The sequence below is a fragment of the Camelus ferus genome, chromosome 15, assembly GCF_009834535.1.
Source record: "Camelus ferus isolate YT-003-E chromosome 15, BCGSAC_Cfer_1.0, whole genome shotgun sequence".
NCBI lineage: Eukaryota > Metazoa > Chordata > Mammalia > Artiodactyla > Camelidae > Camelus > Camelus ferus.
Window position 1 is genome coordinate 33,962,357 of NC_045710.1, and position 18,388 is coordinate 33,980,744.

The 18,388-nt window shown below is 45.6% G+C and overlaps 1 long non-coding RNA gene across 2 annotated transcripts in view; it reads right to left on the bottom strand.

Annotated features, from left to right (window-relative positions):
• LOC116668972 overlaps positions 1 to 18,388 on the bottom strand; it is a 101,359-nt gene that overhangs the window by 72,955 nt on the left and 10,016 nt on the right. For both annotated transcript variants that reach the window (XR_004326313.1, XR_004326312.1), the window contains exon 3: positions 13,740 to 13,831. This is a non-coding gene — a long non-coding RNA (uncharacterized LOC116668972). The remainder of the gene's footprint in view (positions 1 to 13,739; positions 13,832 to 18,388) is intronic.

The following is an 18,388-nucleotide window of genomic DNA, read 5'->3' on the forward strand; positions in this document are numbered from 1 at the left end:
CCAGCTCTGGGGCTGTAGTATCTATGACCAGTTCTGAGTCACCTGGATAAAGTGAGGACTCAACAAGTATTTATCAAACAAATGAATGAGGGAATGGGTGAGTGAGTGCTGCATGAATGGGAAAACACACCCTTAGAGAATGAGACTGCTTCCTAATCCAGGATGCTGAGTGCTCCCAAAGAAAGTCATCTGGGACTTTCCTAGTGAGTGCTCTGCGACGGAACCACACCCTCTACTAACCACACCCTCAAGCCATGTGTCCTCTTCCTCCCCAACTTTACTGTGGGGGACTGTGTCCTAGACTCCTTTGGGACCATATGTACACAGTAGATGCTCAATAAATGTGTGATGAACTGAAGGCGGGGATAGATATGTAAGACTTGGACCCTGTCTTCCAAAAGTTTACAATTTAGTGGGAGAGGAAAGATAGGTACATAAGTACTTGATGACAAAGCACCATAGGTAACTGGTACCAAAAAAGGGCCAAGGAGTGTATGCCAAAGGAGGTCAGAGCTGAGAAGACTTACTATGGGCTGAAAAAGTGAGGGAATGCCTCATGAAGGAAAGGAATGGGGTCTGAGGCTGGACCCTGATGGGAAACATTTGGAGGTGAGACAAAAGATGCTGCTGAAAGGGGCAAAGAGGATGGGACACTCCCAGGAGGAAGGACAGTTCAAGTTATGTTCAGAAAAGCTGGACAGCAAATTCAAGCAGAAGTAGCTTGGGGCAAGACCGTTTGGAGCTTTTAATTCGAGATGGGATTTGGATCAGGAGGCTAGTGAGGGCGTTTGAGCAGTGGAAGGAAGTGAAAGGGATGCTATGAGGTGTGGAAAGATGGTCTGCGGGTGACAGGTAAAGAGCAAGGTGAGCGGGGCAAACCCTGCTGGGAGATAACGTGCTAGCCCAGGGCTGGCCAGAGCCAAGCTTAGGCAAAGAGTCCACTTTCCATTTCTTTCTTTCTCTTTCTTTCACTCAAATATTGACTGGCCGCTACCAGGTCCCGCACAGTCAGACAGAGCAGATGCTTTCCCTCCTTTTCGGAGCCCTAGGCTCTCCTCTTGGCCCCGACCCGTGTGCCGGGTGCCAAGGCTTGGGACCACAGGGGCCAAGAGCGAGGGCTGGGGGAGGGGGTGAAATCGGCTCTGATCTCTCACCTGCAGCTTCTTTCTACAAAACCTCTAATCCTCCCGGTCCAGAGTCCCAGGCCCACGTCCTGCCCATCATGCCCCACCCTAACCACCACCCTCCCCCACCAGCCACATCTGGAAAGGAAGAAATTGCGGGGAAAGGGGGCTGGGCTGTGGAGACGGTGGCGCAATCGGAAAATGGGCTGAGGCGCTGCCGTGGAAGGGGGCTGATAGTGGCTCAGGGATGGCCTAGGAAGGAGCTTCCTCAAGCGCCCACATACGTCCAGAGGCGGAGCGAGAGACTGGGCGGTGGGGCGCTGGGGCTCTGGGGCGCTGAGCTGGCCGGGAGGGAGGAGGGGCGGGGAGCCGGAGCTCCGGGCGCTCCGAGCGGCTCCTCTGCGCCCCCTGCCGAGCTCCTTCCTTCACTGCACGCGCCACCGCCCCTGCGGGTCAGGACCCGCACCCGGTTGGCGGGCACGCCCCGGGAACCCCGCCGCCAGCTCCCGGCCCCTCCCCACCGGCCCGCGGTCTCCGCGTTCCTCCCAGGGAGAAGGGAAGTGGGAATAGGATCCTTTTTTGTAATGGAAATAGAGGCGCTTCCGGAAGTCCCCTCTCCTAAAGCACGTTAGGAGTCAGCCTTACCAGGTGCTAGAAATTCCACCATTAGAGATTCCATTCTTTGGAGGGGTGGAGTAGTGACGTCTTCAACTTTCACTGGATATTTTAACAGTGAGGATTACAAGGTATGCCTGGGAAGGGGCTTAGAAAGAGTAGGTAGTCAAAGCCGTTTATTCCTTCTCTCAGCTAAGCTTTCATTCGTGCTCATTTGCCCGGGCTTCCTGAAGGTGACTCAGAGCCAACAGACATACTGCGGGAGTGCTAGGGCTGTGAAAGGCTAGTTTCTCCTGCCATGCTTTGCCTTTTATTAATCACTGGATAATTGAGACCCCCTCCTCCAGGAAGCCTGCCTTGACTTTTTTGGGTGTATGGTTACAAGCAAAGTCAGTATCTCTCAGTTTAGGAGGCCAGGTTCTCTCTTTGCCATGAGTTCTGTCTGGTCTCTCTAGGCTCATTCCGTTGCCAGGGGCAGAAAATTCTCATCAGCTGGGGCACTTCTCTGAGGGAGAAGCAGAATTTAGAGGAAAGGAAGCTAAGTCTCCCATTTCCTGCCCAGTCAAGGTTAAGCTCAGGCTGTCCTCAAGGGCCTTCTGCATATGGTCCCACATTGCATATGACCTTGGCGAGCACCCACCAGGGACAGTCTGTTCTCCAAAGAGTAGCCAGGAGGTCAAATGAGATCATGAATGCTCATAAACTTGTTAGATCACCTCTCTTCTCCTCAAATCCCTGCAATGGCCCCCTCATCTCACTTAGAGTAAAATTGAAGCTTCTACTTTGGCCTGAAGGTACAAAGTGCTCTGGTCCCCCGCAATTTACAAACTACTTGAAGCGCCTCTCTGACAGCTCTTCCCATCACTCATTCCTGTGGCCATATCAGCCCCCTTGCTGCCATTCCTTGAACTCACCAGATACAGTCCCACCTTAGACTTTTGCACTTGCTGTTCCCTCTGCCTCGAATGCTATTTCCCCAGATATCCACGTAACCCACCCCACTCCATCACCTCCTGCAGGTCTGTATTTAAATGCCACCTTATCAAAAGAGGCATTTCCTGGCCATCCTGTCTCAAATAACACCCTCCATTATCTGCTGTACCCTTAGCCCCCTCGATTTTTCTTATAGCACTCATCACAGTCTGACATATTATTTATTTCTGTTTATTTGTATGTTGCCTGCCTCCCTAACAAGAATGTAAGGTCCATGAGAACAAAGAACTTTATCTGTTTTGTTCCCTGTCACGTAGGAAACAGCCTGGCATGTAGTCAATGCTCAAAAAATTTGTGAAATGACTGAATGAATGTGCCAGGTGCTAAGTCAAGTACTGGGACAGGCCATGAATAAGCCTGGGCTCTGGCTCTTGAAGAACATACTGGCAGACAGGCAAATAATTACAAACCAGAGCGATGAGTGTTGGGTCTAAGTACAGATGTATGTAAAGTACACTTGAAGGCTCAAGGAAGGAAATAATTCACTCTGCCTAGAAATCAGAGGAAAGCATGAGGATGACGTCAGTGGGTGGAGGAGAGAGTGAAAAGCCATTCCAAGCCGAGAGAAAAGCAAGAGCGAGGCACAGCGGTGTAAAAATATTTGACTGGTTCAGGGGGAGTAGCAAGTAGGCTAGCCCGGCTGGAATGCAGGATGCAAGGCGGGTATGGCATGAGATAAGTTTGGAAAAAACAGATTGAGGACGAGGGACTTGTTAGAATGATGACGACTGACTCTCTACATTTCAGATCTGTGCCAGGCCAATGGAGACATTTCAGGGCAAAGAGCTTGCTTCTAACTCCAGACAGGGGACCACAGGAGCAGCTGCGTCCTGCTGCCAGGGGAGGCGTGGGAACACTGCGGGGTCTCCCCAGGGGCCCAGGCTAGGGTCTTAGCACCCCTGGGAGCAACCTGGTGACACTGCTTGCCTTTCTGTTACTGATCTAAACAGGACCCTCAATAAGGACCCTGCCCCGCTCCACAGACCCCCAGAGTCCTGGGCCACCTCTCCTCAGCCCGATCACTGAGAGTCCAAATTTCAAAATGTCCTTATTTTGCAATCTGACTCAAAAGGGTGGGGAGTGGAAAAATTATAGGCAGCAGCCACCAAGGGACCTTGGCTTAATATAACTGGTGACCTGAGAAACGACAGAGACAAAATAATTTCCCTCTCAGACTGAGGGACCGAGAGGGCTGCTCAGAAATGACTCAAAATAAAGACTTTTCCTTCAAGCATAGGGAGAGCATTTGTGTGTTTACAGGACAAGAAGAATCTTCAGCTTCTTCCTTGGTTATGTTGCTCCTCCCCCTCCTTCTGCCCATCTCTGCCCTCAAGCCTCCCCTCCTGACTTTTTTTTCTCTTTTCCCATGTGTCCTCTGACCCTGCCCACCTCTCTTCCCTACTCTCTCCTCGCCTCCCTCTCTCTAGTCCTTCAGCTTAAACATGAGACAGGTATTTAAAACTGTTAAAGGATAATTATTTTAAATGGAAAATCATGACTCTTCTGCAAATGAAAAATGAACATGTGACTTGGGCTTCATTTAACTCATTACTTAGTGGGGGAACCAGCAAGATGTTACAGGTGTTCATAGGAGAATCCAAAATCAGACACGTATGTAGGCAGTCACAGGTCGGGGAGGGAACTTGTAACTGATGCAGAACTGGTGTGTTCATTTGCCTTCCTAGGAACAGGAATCTCATGTCTCAGCATCAGCCCTCTGTAAGTTAACTTCTGTCTCTGCAGAGATGCAACATCATCAGTGATGATGAAAGGCACAGATCCCTGTAGATTCAGATAACTCCAGAAGGGTCCTCTAGTCTAGACAACAGTCTAGACAATGCCTGACATTTCACTGACAGGACACTCAAGGATCTTTGGCCATTTCAAAATCTTTCAGTTTTTCTTGACAAGACGTTAGAAGAGTATAGGAAAGAGAGGTGGGAGCCTGTTCAGTTTTCACAAGACTCCAAACAGGTCTCTGCCTAAAGGTGGAAATTGATTCTGGCCTCGAGGCTCAGTCCCAGGGCACAGGAGGATGAGAAGAATGGTTGCCTGGCTCTGATCAGAGCTGTGGGTGATGGAGCAGGTGACTGTTGGCTGACACCCCATAAAACCCTTATTCTCCTCTTCCTGCCACCATCCTCCAGCATTGGAGACACAGGAAAGGTCAGCACAAGATTGGGGGAAATCCACTGCACCTGTGGCCAGAGAAGTGGAAGTAGTATTGGGCACAAAGGCGACCATGGGCCTCCTCAGTCAGTCCCCTTAACCTGTCCCTGACATTGGCTCTTTCCTAGATGACAGCTTTCAGGACCACCTCGACAGCCTTCCAGACCCATCTCCTGGGGTCTGTAGCAGGTGCTCATTACCCACTGCGTGGACCCTGCACTGATCCTGTTGCCGACTCCCAGGCCCCACCCAAGTTCTCCCTGACTATCTCCCCTCCGATGTGGCCTTCCTGGACATTGCTGTCATTATTCAGAGAACAATCAGCAGCATTTCCAAGGTGCATCTTTTAACAAGATATGTTGAGCTGGGGAGCGTGAAGCCACCGGCAAAAGTTCCCTGAGTGAGATGCTTGGCAGATGCTGGGTGAGGGTTGGGTAGGGGGTGAGGGAAGGTAGCATTTGCAAAGAAGATGTGATCCCTGCTCTCAGAGAATCTCTAATCTAGCTCGGGAGGCCAAGTACCCAAGAAGCCCCAGCAGCAGGTGGCCAGAGGCAGTGTGTGAGGAGAGAGGGATGCTGGGGGAAGGGAGGGAGAGTGGGGAGGCTCTGACCACAGAACCAGCCCTAGAGCAGGACAAAGAGACCATCCGTCACTGGCAAATTTCCTACAGAATCCCTTATTCCATGTGAAAGAAAGAGCAGCTACCTTCCTTATCAGTACTCAGAACAGGTGTCCTGAACTTCACAGCCCCCATCCCACATCTTCTTTCCCACCCTTGCAGAAGAGAGAACTGTTCCACCTCAAGGTAGAAACCCCAGGTGGGTAATCAAATGATTAAAAGTGTTTGTAGGATGCAGAGGTGGGGCAGGTGATGGAACATTTTTCACCAAACATAGGGCCTTGGGGCAGGACTTTGGACCAGGTGGAAGATACCCAAGCTTGGTTCTTGTGGCTACTCCAGTAGCTGTGTGATTCAGAGCAAATAATTTCTCAGGTCATCTGTCAACAAGTTGGACTTTCTGATTGATTGATTGATTAGTGACTAAATATTTTTATTGTGGCAAAATACACATAATATAAAATTTTCCATTTTAACCATTTTCAAGTGTACAGATCAGTGGCATTAAGTACTTTTACACTGTTCTGCAACCATCATCACTATTCATACCAGAATTTTTTCATTGTCCCACACTGAAACTCCACAGACATTTGAACAGTAACTCCCGGTTATTCCTTTCCCCTGACTCCCTGGTAACCACCATTCTACTCTGTCTCTACAAATTTGACTACTCTAGTTTTCTCATATAAAGGAAATCACACAATATTTGTCCTTTTGTCTGGTTATTTCATTGAGCATAATATCTTCAAGGTTCCTCCATGTTGTCACGTGTGTCAGCATTTCCTTCCTTTATAAGGCTGAACAAAATTCTATTGTATGCATATACCACATCTTGTTTATCCAGTCATCCATCATTGGACACGGTTGCTTCTGACTTCTGTCTATTGTGAATAATGCTGCTACGAACATGGGTGTAAAATATCTCTTCCAGGCCCTGTTTTCAGTTATTTTGTATATGTACCCAGAAGTGGAATTGCTGATTGGTTATTCTATGTTTAATTTTTTGAGGACCCACCATAGCGTTTTCCATAGTGACTGCTCCATTGCCACATTCCCACCGGTAAAAAGGTTCCAATGTTTCCATATCTGCACCAAAACTTGTTTTCTGTTTTTTTCTGATAATAGCCATGCTAAAGGGTGTGAAGTGGCATCTCACTGTAGTTTTGATTTGCATTTTCCTAATGATTAGCAATGCTGAACATCTTATGTGCTTATTGACCATTTGTGTTTTCTTTGGAGAAATGTCTATTTTGGTCCTTTGCCCATTATTGAATTGGGTTGTTTGGTTTCCATTATTGAGTTTTAGGAGTTCTCTGTATATTCTGGATATTAGTGCCTTATTAAACATGTGATTTGCAAACATTTGCTGTCATTTAGTGGGCTGCCTTTTAGTACTCTGTTAATGGTTTCCTTTGATCTACAAAAGCTTTTAATTTTGATGTAATCCAAATTGTCTGTTTTTTCTTTTGTTGACTGTGCCTGTGCAGTTATATCCCAGAAATTATTGCCAAATCCACTGTCATGAAGCTTTTCACTTATGTTTTCTTCTAAGAGTTTAATAGTTTTAGCTCTCACATTGACATTTAATCTATTTTGAGTTAATTTTGGTAATGGTGTTAGAGAAGAGGCCAGCTTCATTCTTTTGCAGGAGGAGTCCAGTTTTCCCTGCACCATTTATTCAATCCCTGATTTCTAAGATCCTGTATCAGTTAGGAATTTTGTTCAGCTTCCAGAAATAGAAACTGCAGTAGCTTAAACACATAAGTTTTTATTGTTTCACATAGAAGAGGCCCATGGGTAGGCTGTGCTCAGCTACTAAGAAGGTTTCATGGGGATCCAGGCTCCTTCTATCTTTCTGATCCATCATGCATGGCTTCCACTGTGGGTGCTGGCACTCCAGCCAATACCTGTGAGTTCCAGGCAGCAGGAAGGAGGAAAGGGGAGGGATAAAAGAGTACCACTTCCTTTAGGAAGCCTAGAGCCTAAACAATTCCATTGAAATCTCATTGGCCAGATCTTAATCACATAGCTGCAAAGGAGTCTGAGAAATGCAGGCTTTTCTCTGGGTACCATACTGTCTCAAATAAAATCAGGACACTCTTACCAAAGAGGAAGGGAGAAGGAATGTTGGCTTACATATTTAGAAGCCTCTGCCTCGGGTACCTCACCCATCTGAAATTCTGTGGCAATCTGTCCCTTGGAGAAGAAAATGAGAAAATGATCGTAAAGTGCTTAACAGAATGCCTTGTTTAGGCCATGTACTCAAAAAATGCTAGCTATTATTTTTTCTTTTATTATTCTCTGATCTCAGGCCTTTCCTATATCTGTGCAGAACAGAGTTCTCTGCATCAAACGGGAAAACTGCCCCCCGGTTATCTTCCACACCAGTGCTTCCAAGTCTCTGTTTCTCTATCAAGGCCCTATTTTCAACCTGAAGAGGGTGAGGTGGGAGGGGCACAGGTAGCCTGAGGACCAGCATGTTCAGCCACTCTCAGCCTCAGTCTGGCAGATGCTTTTTTTGCCTGGCTGCTGGCTGGGATCTGAGCTCCACCGGAATGGGGGTCAGGAGGGAAGGGTCATTTGCAGTCCAGGGGCTGGCTGGCTGCCTTGGTGTATGTGCAGGGGTGGGGCTTGTAAAGGTGGTGGAGGAGGTGCTATGCCCCTCCCTGCTCTGCCCTGGCCTATGTGGACACATGGCATAGCAGTTAATCCCAGTGGAACAGGGCAGGATAGGAAGGCCTGGAATCCGAACCAGGGCCACCTATCAGTTGTGTGGAGGTGTGCAGAACCGAGAGAGTGCCAGAAGCTATAGCTGAGCCCAGTGTGGTTACAGAGTCCTTAGGTCACTCAGGTCGATTCCAGAGTGATCTGTCAGAGACAGCAGGGCCCCAGACAGCACCCAGCTGGGCTGCAAAAGTCCTTCCTGAGAAAACTGTCTGGACTCCTGTCCTTCAAGCAGAGTCAGCAGGTACTCACTGCAGGGAGAAGAGTGGAGCTGGGGCTGGAACTTATATCAGAAACAAGGCCACAGGGGACCATTTAGTAACAGAAGGGGCCCAAGGTCAGCCCCGGGAGGTGTGATATTAAGAATATTGAATCACAGTATGGCCAGGCAGGGCAGACACAGGACTTCGAACTGGGACAAGGTCCTGGAAGACTCCTACTAGGCCAAGGGCCCACTATATACCTTGTGGAGCATGAGAAGGTCCTAGGGGATGTGGCAGAGGTGCCAGGGGCTCTGGGTTAGCAGATGGCACTCAAGGATGTGGGACTGCAGTTAGTTACTCTTTTGGTTTGGTTTGGAGGTTTTTCAGGGGGACAGGTAATTCGGCTTATTTTTTTTATTTTTTTAAGGGAGGTACTGGTGATTGAACCCAGGACCTCGTGCATGCTAAGCACGCGCTACCACTGAGCTATACCCTCCCCCCTGTTAGTTACTCATTGATAGGGACATATTTCAGTATTTTAACCACTGGTACAACTGAAACCATTCATCAGTTAGCCCTGTCCGCAAGAAGACAATAAATCCTGACTTTCCTACAGTCTAGGGTCATTGGGATGGACTGGTTCAGAGCTGAAAGGACAGTGGGCTCCTCACACACACAGGCACACATTCAGCCCATCTAATTGGCCCCCTCAGTGTAGGGGTTCTGAGTGGACCTGTAGGATTTCTGTCTTGGCTGAATCAGTGCACTGACTGGGGCAGAGAAGCAGGTGTGGGAGTACCCGAGCTGGCATTTGCTGGAGATATGTGAGCCAGAGGCAAGCAAAGGTCAGATTCTGAGGCAAGGTCAACCTGGAAGGTCAGCTTCTAGGGAGAAGGCGGGGAGCAGGAACAGGAACTGGAACAGAGCCAACAGCAGGGGACAGGTGCCAGGGCCCGGGGACCTCTTGGTGGTGTGCAGGGGGCAAAGCCTATGGCCAAGTCTAGGGTGAGGAGGCTGTTTAGGCCTGACCTCTTGACAGTGCTGCCAGACCCCAGGGAAGAGCTAGGAAGAGGCCACAAGAGTCCACACTAGCCACATTCAAAGCCAACCCGTTCTGCCAGTGATGAGTGAATACAGCTCTCCTCAGTGAGAAGCTTAAATAACTGCCAAACAGTTTCAAAGACAGCAGATTCCTGATGGAAGATGGGTGACAGTCAGGAATAACTTCAAGAAGACTTAGACTCAAGGGGACATGGTGGAAAGAGAAATCTGCATGGAACACAGGAGCTCCAGTTTCCTCTGCCATTAACAGGCTGTGTGACCCCAGGTGAGTCACTGCCCATCTCTGGGCCACATTTCCTCTGCCTGCACTATGAGGGCTTTGGCTTTGGCCTCACAAGGATCTTGAGGGTAAAGATCACGATCAGAGAAGAGCCAGCCCGGAGTGAGTTGAGGAACAGCCAGGCAGGGGCTGCTCAGAGTACATCACAGTGTGATTTAGCTCCACCATCTGGGAAGGCTCCTGAAATTCCCAATCCAGAAAATGCAGTGGGGGAAAGGTTGTTTGAAACTTGGCCTGCTCCCATTAATGCTCAGACATGCATTGAGTCCAGAAGCCAGAGGCAGAATTATCTTCAAGCTAAAAAAGCCTCAGACCTCACAGAGGTCCAAGCTATGTGTTCACATTTTTTTCCTTGTGGAGAGTGTCCCTAAATTGTATGAGCATCAAGCCCCACAAAGCCTAGCCCTAGCCCTGCCAGTTGCCCTGTGATCTGGAGCCATTATTACAGCAGGTGGAGGACACTGACAAGCACTGTCCTCATCTGATAAGCAATGCCCAGTGGCAGACAGCAGGAGGCTACACCCGTGGTGGCTTGACATGTACTTATTCACCTGTGCCTGATCAAAAAATAACAATACCACACACAAATATCTCACATTCACCTTCATTATCCTAGTTCATCCTCCCCGCGAGCCTGTGAGTTGGGCCAGACCGGTCTTACCACTTCTAATTTAGATGCCAAAACTGAAGCTCAGAGAAGCTAAGAGGCCTGTTCAAGTTTGCAGCACTGGATGGAGACAAAAGCAAGATGCAAACCCAGGACTTTCTTAGGACCAGCCCAGGGCTCTTCAGTTCCCCAATTCAGGACCAGACACAGTCATCCTAAAGTAAAGCAGAAAGCAATTCACCCCAAATCTGCCTGGAGGCTTCTGTGGCACAGACACCTCCATCCTGGTCCCGGGGACAAAGGAGGCATGTGTGGGCATATTGCACAAAACCAAACTTGAATCGTAGGCCAGTCCCGTCCCCATCATGCCTTAGAGGATGTTAGCCCTGTCTGACATCTTGATCCTGTAACCTCAGGAGCCAGAACCACCCAGCGAAGCCACTCCTTGAACTTCGGGAAAAAGAGGATTTTTCCATTTTCCCCATATTTTCTTCCTGAACTTTGTGTTCCTACTCACAACACAAGTCATTTAGATCAGCTATATTTATACTAAATATAAACATAACCGCTCAACCACGGTGTAGTTCAGTTGGCAGTAATTTCTCTACAGTTTCCAGACAGCAAACGACAAGAGATTCAAGGGCCCAAGATACACACATGAACATACACACACACACACATACACACAATCACACACACGTGCAAAAACACACACGCCTCCCTGTGACAACTCCAGTCTCTCAAAGCCACAACTATGTGGAAGAGGGGGATCCAGCCACCACCCCAAATATGAATCAGATCTTTAGACATGGTTTAATCTAGCACGACAACTCCACCCAGGAAACCTCAGGACTAAACTCACCAACCAAAACAACGGACAAGGAAAACAGCTGCAGGGTGAGCTGCCCAGATCCCTTCATTTGCTTTATTCTAACGAGGCCACCTGGGACCCCAGCATAAATAGGACCAGGTCTCACTTGAGAAACTGTGCACGTGGCACCTCTAGGGCAGGGTTTCAAACCTAGGGAGACTGCCAAGGAGCAGTTTGGAGGAACCAGGCTGAACTGTGACCTCGCCTCAGAAAGTGTTGACTGCGCTGTCAAACCGGATCACCCAGGGGACTGGGATTCATTGGAGGGCAGCTTTGAATGTTCCTACAACTTTCTGGCTTCAAAAAGGGGAGCCTTCTCTATTCTCCTGTAATTGAGCGAGATGGACTCTCTTCCAGACCCTTTATAGACTCCAATCAAGTCCTTTCCTTCTTTTCTGATGGGTGAGTCTAGACCCTTCCAATGCTATCCTCGGTGGATTTTCCTTCCTCTGTCTAATCCCTGCTCACTCCTCTGGATCTGCTGCAAACAGGTGCAGTCTGCTCTTCTGAAGTGTCACAACCGGGATTTAGGGTTTGCACTGGGGGACAGAGAGGGAAATTCCCATTTGATTCCATTGAAAATGTCCTTTATTTTATGGCTTTCGTAGCCGCCAGCCTCCAAGATGGCCATATGATGGTTCCGCTCCTGAGGTTCATGCCCCTGTGTAGTCCCTTCACACCGTGGGCTTCCTTGCGTGATCAACAGAATATTGTGGAAATGATGGGATGTAACCTCAGAGCACCTGCCCTAAAAGACATTGCAGCTTCCCCCTAGAATAACTACTAGGATAACTTGGCAGAGTTCCACACGGCTCTCTGTACCCTGTCCTCTTGGAGCACTTGCTGCAGCAGAAGCCAGCTGCCATGTTGTGAGCAGCCCCATGGAGACGTCCACATGATGATGGCTTGAGACTTTCTGCTAAGAGCTAGCATGAACTTTCCCCATCATGCCTTAGAGGATTTTAGCCCTGTCTGATGTCTTGATCCTGCAACCTCAGAAGAGACCCAGAGCCAGAACCACCGAGCGAAGCCACTCCTGAATTCCTAGCCAACAGAATATATTTGAGATAATAAATGTTTACTGTTCTAAACCCATAAGTTTGGGGGTAATTTGTTATGCCACATTAGATAACTAATGCAACTAATAATATTATACATCAAACTGAACTGCTTTGCTGTACACCTGAAATTAACACTGCAAGTCAACTATACTTCAATAAAAAAAATTTTAATAAAAATAATATTATACAACAAAGCAAAAGGGGACAGAGTACAGAGAACTGTTTAGAACTCTGCCAAATGACGCCCAGGCCCCCACAGCCTAGTGATGGGCACATAACCCCTGCTTGGCACACTGCACTCTCCACCTCCTTGGTGCCTTTCTAACTGAAGCTTCTGGAAATTTGAGCTGAATTTTTTCTTTCCCTTGCAAATTAGAGAGTCCTGAGGTAAGAGGATCTCACACAGAGAAAGGCAGCAAAATGTAGAAAGATGAGGAGGAGAAAGTTAAGTGCTCTGTACTTTCGTGCAGAGAATATACAAGCAGGAAGTTCCTCGTGCATGTCCTTAACTATGTTTGATGTGAATTCCTGCGCACTGCTCTTTTGAAGGGAGAGGGTGATACCATTTGCTTCCATCTATTTAAGTAAGTGGATCAAACTCAGTGTTGGATTTTATGGAGCTGTGTTCTTGTTGTTTTTTCCCTGATACAATTAAAGAAAAGGGGAAGAAGTTCGTGTCCATGTTCTACATATGGAACATAGATAGATGTGGGGGCACAAGAGATGGAGAAAATATGGTCCTTGTCTTTCAATAACTTACATCTAAACAGACAATCACCTCTACTGGGAAGAAATACCACAATTGCTAGGGCGCACCGCACACACTGTCACAGCTTCTGAAGTCATCTGGCCAGACCTTCCAATCTGAGTCTGAAGTAAACTCAGCCTGTAAACTTCTATGGGAGGCACCTTGTAAAACCCACATTTGCCATCAACTTTTTAAATCAGTTGCCACTGCCATGTTATATGAAATGCTGAATGTTGAAAGCCATGGTAGCATTCAGTCATTAAGAAAACTGCAGCAGGGAACTCATGGTGCCAGTGAATGGTTTTGAATTTTTCACAGTATTACTTCTCTCCTTTTTAAAAACTGAGATATAATTCACGTACCGTAAAATTCACCATTTAAAGTATTCAATTCAGTGGTTTTTAATACAAGGTTGCTCAACCATCACTGCCACCCACATTTTCATCACATTCCAAAAAAACCCTGTACCTCAAACTATTAGGTATAAAATTAACTGCAAAGACATATTGTACAACATGGAGAATACAGCCAATATTTTGTAACTATAAATGGAGTTTAACTCTTTAAAATTGTGAATCACTCTATGGGAGCCCTGTAACATATAATATTGTTCGTCAACTATACTTCAATTTAAAAAAAGACAATTAAATATAGTTATCTTACCTTTAACATCCTATTAAATATGTCTTAAATATTGGACAAAACCAAAAGAAGAGGTAGAAGACATCAAATGGCATTACTGACGTGACATCCAACTGTTGAAAGAACACATTCACAATTATGTTATGCTTACATGCTCTTTTGGACATGAACTGATTTGTATCAATGTATATAAACGCTGACCAGTCACCATGAATTATTTGTTGTTTGTATTTAACAACATTGCCTCCAGTTAAATATGCATGGTGTCACTGAAAGGTGTATTAGCACCATGAAAACAAGAACACTATTTCGTAGCCTACTTCCAATGAATTTAATTTTCAACTTCATGCATCTCATCTCTCCTTAAGCGCTGCATTTTCTGGGATTTTTATTGAGCTGTCACATATATTTCAGGGATGGCACGGTTGCTAATGTTAAAATACATTTTAATAGTGTTTTTAATATGGGGCTCTTGCACTGAAAATCAAGTCCATTCTTGATTTTATCTGAAACCATTGGACATTCATTGCAGTGATAGATCCTTATGTTTCAGCCAATTTTCCAGGGTTCAGGGCTGATTTTATTGCTGGTGGTTCATCCAGACTCCTCAGTTCTTTCTACTGCTATCTATTCTGGACCGTATTGCTAACAACAAACTGCTGTGAACGTATCTATCAGAGACTGCAGGCTAAGAGAGAGGAGACAAAAGAAATTAGTCCCATTTAATCAGCAGCTCTGATAGGAGAAGTACTATTACAGCTAAAGATAAATATTTTTAATCTGTCACGTATTTAAGTTATGCCAGCCTTCTGTTACCCTGGTAACTGAAATGACAACATCACACTTGCATACTTTCCTGATTGCAATGATAACAATAAAAAAAATTCCTGTAAGTAAAACTAAATACCCACACCTGCAGCAGTCACTTCCCATTCCTCCCTCCCCTCAGCCCATGGCACCTGCTAATTTCCCTTCTGTCTTTCTAGATTTGCCTATTCTGGACATTTCTTATAAAGGGAATCATGCAGTGTGATGTTTTGTGACTGGCTCCTTTCACATAACACGTTTTCAAGGTCCATTCATGTTGTAGCAGAATCAGTAATTCGTTTCTTTTTATTGTTGAACAAGACTGCCATTATATAGATATACTCTGTTGAGTGTATCCATTCATCAGTTGTTGTTTCCAATGAGCAGTTTTTTAAAAAGCCTGATCTACATCAAGTTCAAAATTACTATAAATGCTATTTCCTGTCCCTCCTCTCCTTGCCATAGAACTCCCCCAGGAAGTGGTGACTCTCTCGTTGCAGTGAAGCAGTAGATACCATGTTCTGTAAGCATGAAATCAGGCACATAGCTCTGCACTGATCACAGGAAGTCCCACGTCATGAAATTTCCCCCTGGGCATTTTTCTTGGTGTTTGGGGAATGTAGGTATTACTGCAAGTCTACCCCAGCTAGCTTGTTAGAATCCCCCCCACAGCCCTGGGTCCTGCAAAGAAAGCCCTTCACCAGCTCCTGTTTCCAAGCTTATTGATGGCAGATGCTTCTAACCCAGTCATTTAAAGCAAATGACTACCTTGGCCCAGCCTGGAGATGAAGTAGATGACCATTCTTGACTGGCCACACGTGGAGAGGAGGCAGAGCTGTGTGTGAGCAGGAGAGCGAAGATGATGACCTGGAAAGAGTTCTTTTAAGAAACCACATTATTCATTCAGTCAGCCAGTCATTCTGTAAGTATCCAGCCCTCCTGTGGTCCTGGCCCCGCACCAGGCACTGTTGGGGATAGCATTTTTTTCACTTTCCTTTTTTTTTTTTCCAGAGTCTTTTTTTAAAAATAATTCTTATTTTTTTATTGATGTGTAGAGGATTTACAATGTTAGTTTCAGGTGTACGGCAAAGTGATTCAGTTATACATATACATGTTTTTTTCAGATTCTTTTCCATTGTAGCTCATTACAAGAAATTGAATATAGTTCCTAGTGCTATACAGTAGGTCCTTGTTTATCTATTTTATATATAGAAAAATGTTATCTATTGATCCCAAACTGCTAATCTATCTCATCCCCTCTCTTACCCCCTGGTAACCACAGTTTGTTTTCTACGTCTGTGAGTCAATTTCTGATTTGTAAATACAATTTATATATACATTTTTAGATTTCACATATAAGCAACATCATATGACGTATCACTTTCTTTTAAAGATCTTATGGCCTGGACAGGTAGACCATGAAATATCACAGTAAAAGACAACCAAAAAGCCCCAGCGTCTATAATATAGACAGGAACACTGCTTTGCACAAGAAAAGAAGTGAATATTATGCCAGTGAGACCAAAGTCCGAAGTCTTGAAAGGGAAGATAACTCCTAATAAGAGAAGTGTAAAGAAATCACAACTCTGGTTTATTTACTAGGAAATTAAAAAGAAACTAGAAAAATCTGGTGTGCCAGTTATTACCTCTCAGCTGCCAACCCACCCTTTCTCCTCTGCCTGTGACGCTGGCTGGGCTGCATACAAGCACTTTTCTTCTTTGCCAGCTGCTCCCTGACAGGCTCCACCAGGTAATCAGGTAAGCGCAGGAGCCTGAAGGGCTGGAGCCGGACATGGGATTTGCTCCTTCCTGTTTGCTACCTGTTCCTGACAGCGTCACCCCAGCAACACATCCTCACCTGGCGTTCCTTCCAGGAAGCAGCACAATCACCTTCACTGCACTTCCCTCGGCGGCATCAGCAGGGTTCAGACAGTAGTCCCTCGTCGGAGGCTAAGCTCCAGCTCCACAGAACCCCTCATCCATGGTCTAAGTTTTAGTCATTCCAACCTCTTTGTTTCCTCAGCCCAGGGCTGGCAGGAGCTTCCCACAGTTCCTACATCTGTGACTGGTTAGTATTCTCATTTTGCCTTGTCAGTTACCTTTTTTACAACTCGTCAACAATGATTTATTTTGAACTCTGTTAAAATAAATGGGGTGATTTCCATCTCCTGATGACCTCTTGACTGATTCAGTAGACCCAGACGAGCCGAGACTGATCCTGTTGATTGGGGGTGACCACTCGTGAAGAACCATCCTATTTTGGCCAGGGGATGGCCTGGAGTCAGTGCAGGCAAGACCACAAGCCACAGGAGAGGGTTGCAACCATGCCCTGGGAGCCAGAGTTAGGAAGACTTTCATTCAATAGATAAATTCAGTTTTGTAGGTAGAAATCTCAGGAAGGAATGATTGAATGAATGCTGGGTGGACAGCGTGCAGCCCACTGCAGCCTCTGCATAGACATTCTTGTGTGCATTATAGTTCAGAATCCCGGAAGCCATACTGGGAAGGCTGTACCCATCAGTCTGTTCCTTGTAGTGTCTTTAGTTGAGTACCTGGTAGAATCCTTACTTATTCTTTTCATGTTTCTTTCAAAAGACTTAATTTCTGACCTAGAGCTTGTAGCAAGTTCAGTCACTTAGACAAAGTGAAAGGATAAACAGATCAGTAAGCAGAAACCACTTATGATAAAACTCACTGACTGGTTAGTTGACTACAGTAACCTATAAGGTCAGAATGCAGAAGAGTAGAATCTTCTATTGGGTGTAATACATGATCACTTCATAGCAATTCTGGAGTAAAAATGTATTCTGGTCTTTTAGCACATTGACAAATCTCAGGGTCCTTCAAATCCATCCAATAAAGTGTGTGTTGCAATTGATACTGGTTGGCAAGAGTATTTTAAACACAGGAAAAAATCTTAAAAATCAATTTGTTGGGGGTTATTATGTCAGTCTACATACCTGAACGTGAGTATGTGTCTATCCATCCTAAAAGGCGAACAGCCACTGAGGTGACCCTTTACCTGTTCAGAACTGACTCAGGGGAGTTGAGCTTTTCTTTTTTATTGATAGTTCCTCCCCTTATTGTGAGCTTGATAAACACAGCAGCTCTATCAGTTGAGTGGTAAAAGCATGGAGATTACCAAACCTAAGTATTACCAATACCTAAGTATTTCTAGCATTTTTTTCTTTTATAAGGCAGAGGAGTAGATTTTGGGGGGCTACCAAACAGCATCTAGGAAGTGCCAAATGAGATTTGCACGTAAACAAGGTTTTGCAACTTTCTTCTGAATTTCAGGGCAAGGAAACATCAAAAAGAATCATCAGTGGAGACTGAGCACTGCTTTCCAACAGAAGCATTGCTGCTTGATAATAAAGAATACTTGGAGCTTGGCTAACTGGCAAACAAGAGTAACAGTGCAATATTTTAAATAAACACAGCAGAAGATAACATCGTCATCATTATCATGATTAGGTGATATAGCTCTTTCAGAAGTGAGAAACTTTCAATGCTTGTTTCAAAGCACTATAAATTAAGCTTTCAAGGGAAAATACTCAGCTCGCATGAGGCACCTCTGCTACCTGGGCAGATTACACAGAAAGTAATTTTTTTTTACTGCTTTTAGTGAAAATTACACTAAAAACTGCAAGATCAATTTTGAACCATGCATTTTCTCTTCATCACATATAATTTATTTTGTGTACTCATTTTAATATTTATATATTTAAACATACAATTATCAAGTTAGATCACAATCTTAGTTTTAAGATATAATTAACCTTACATTACAAGACAAAGTATAATATATATTGTATCGACTTTACCACTTCATTGGTTTTTTTTTTTTAAGGTAAAACCTATGC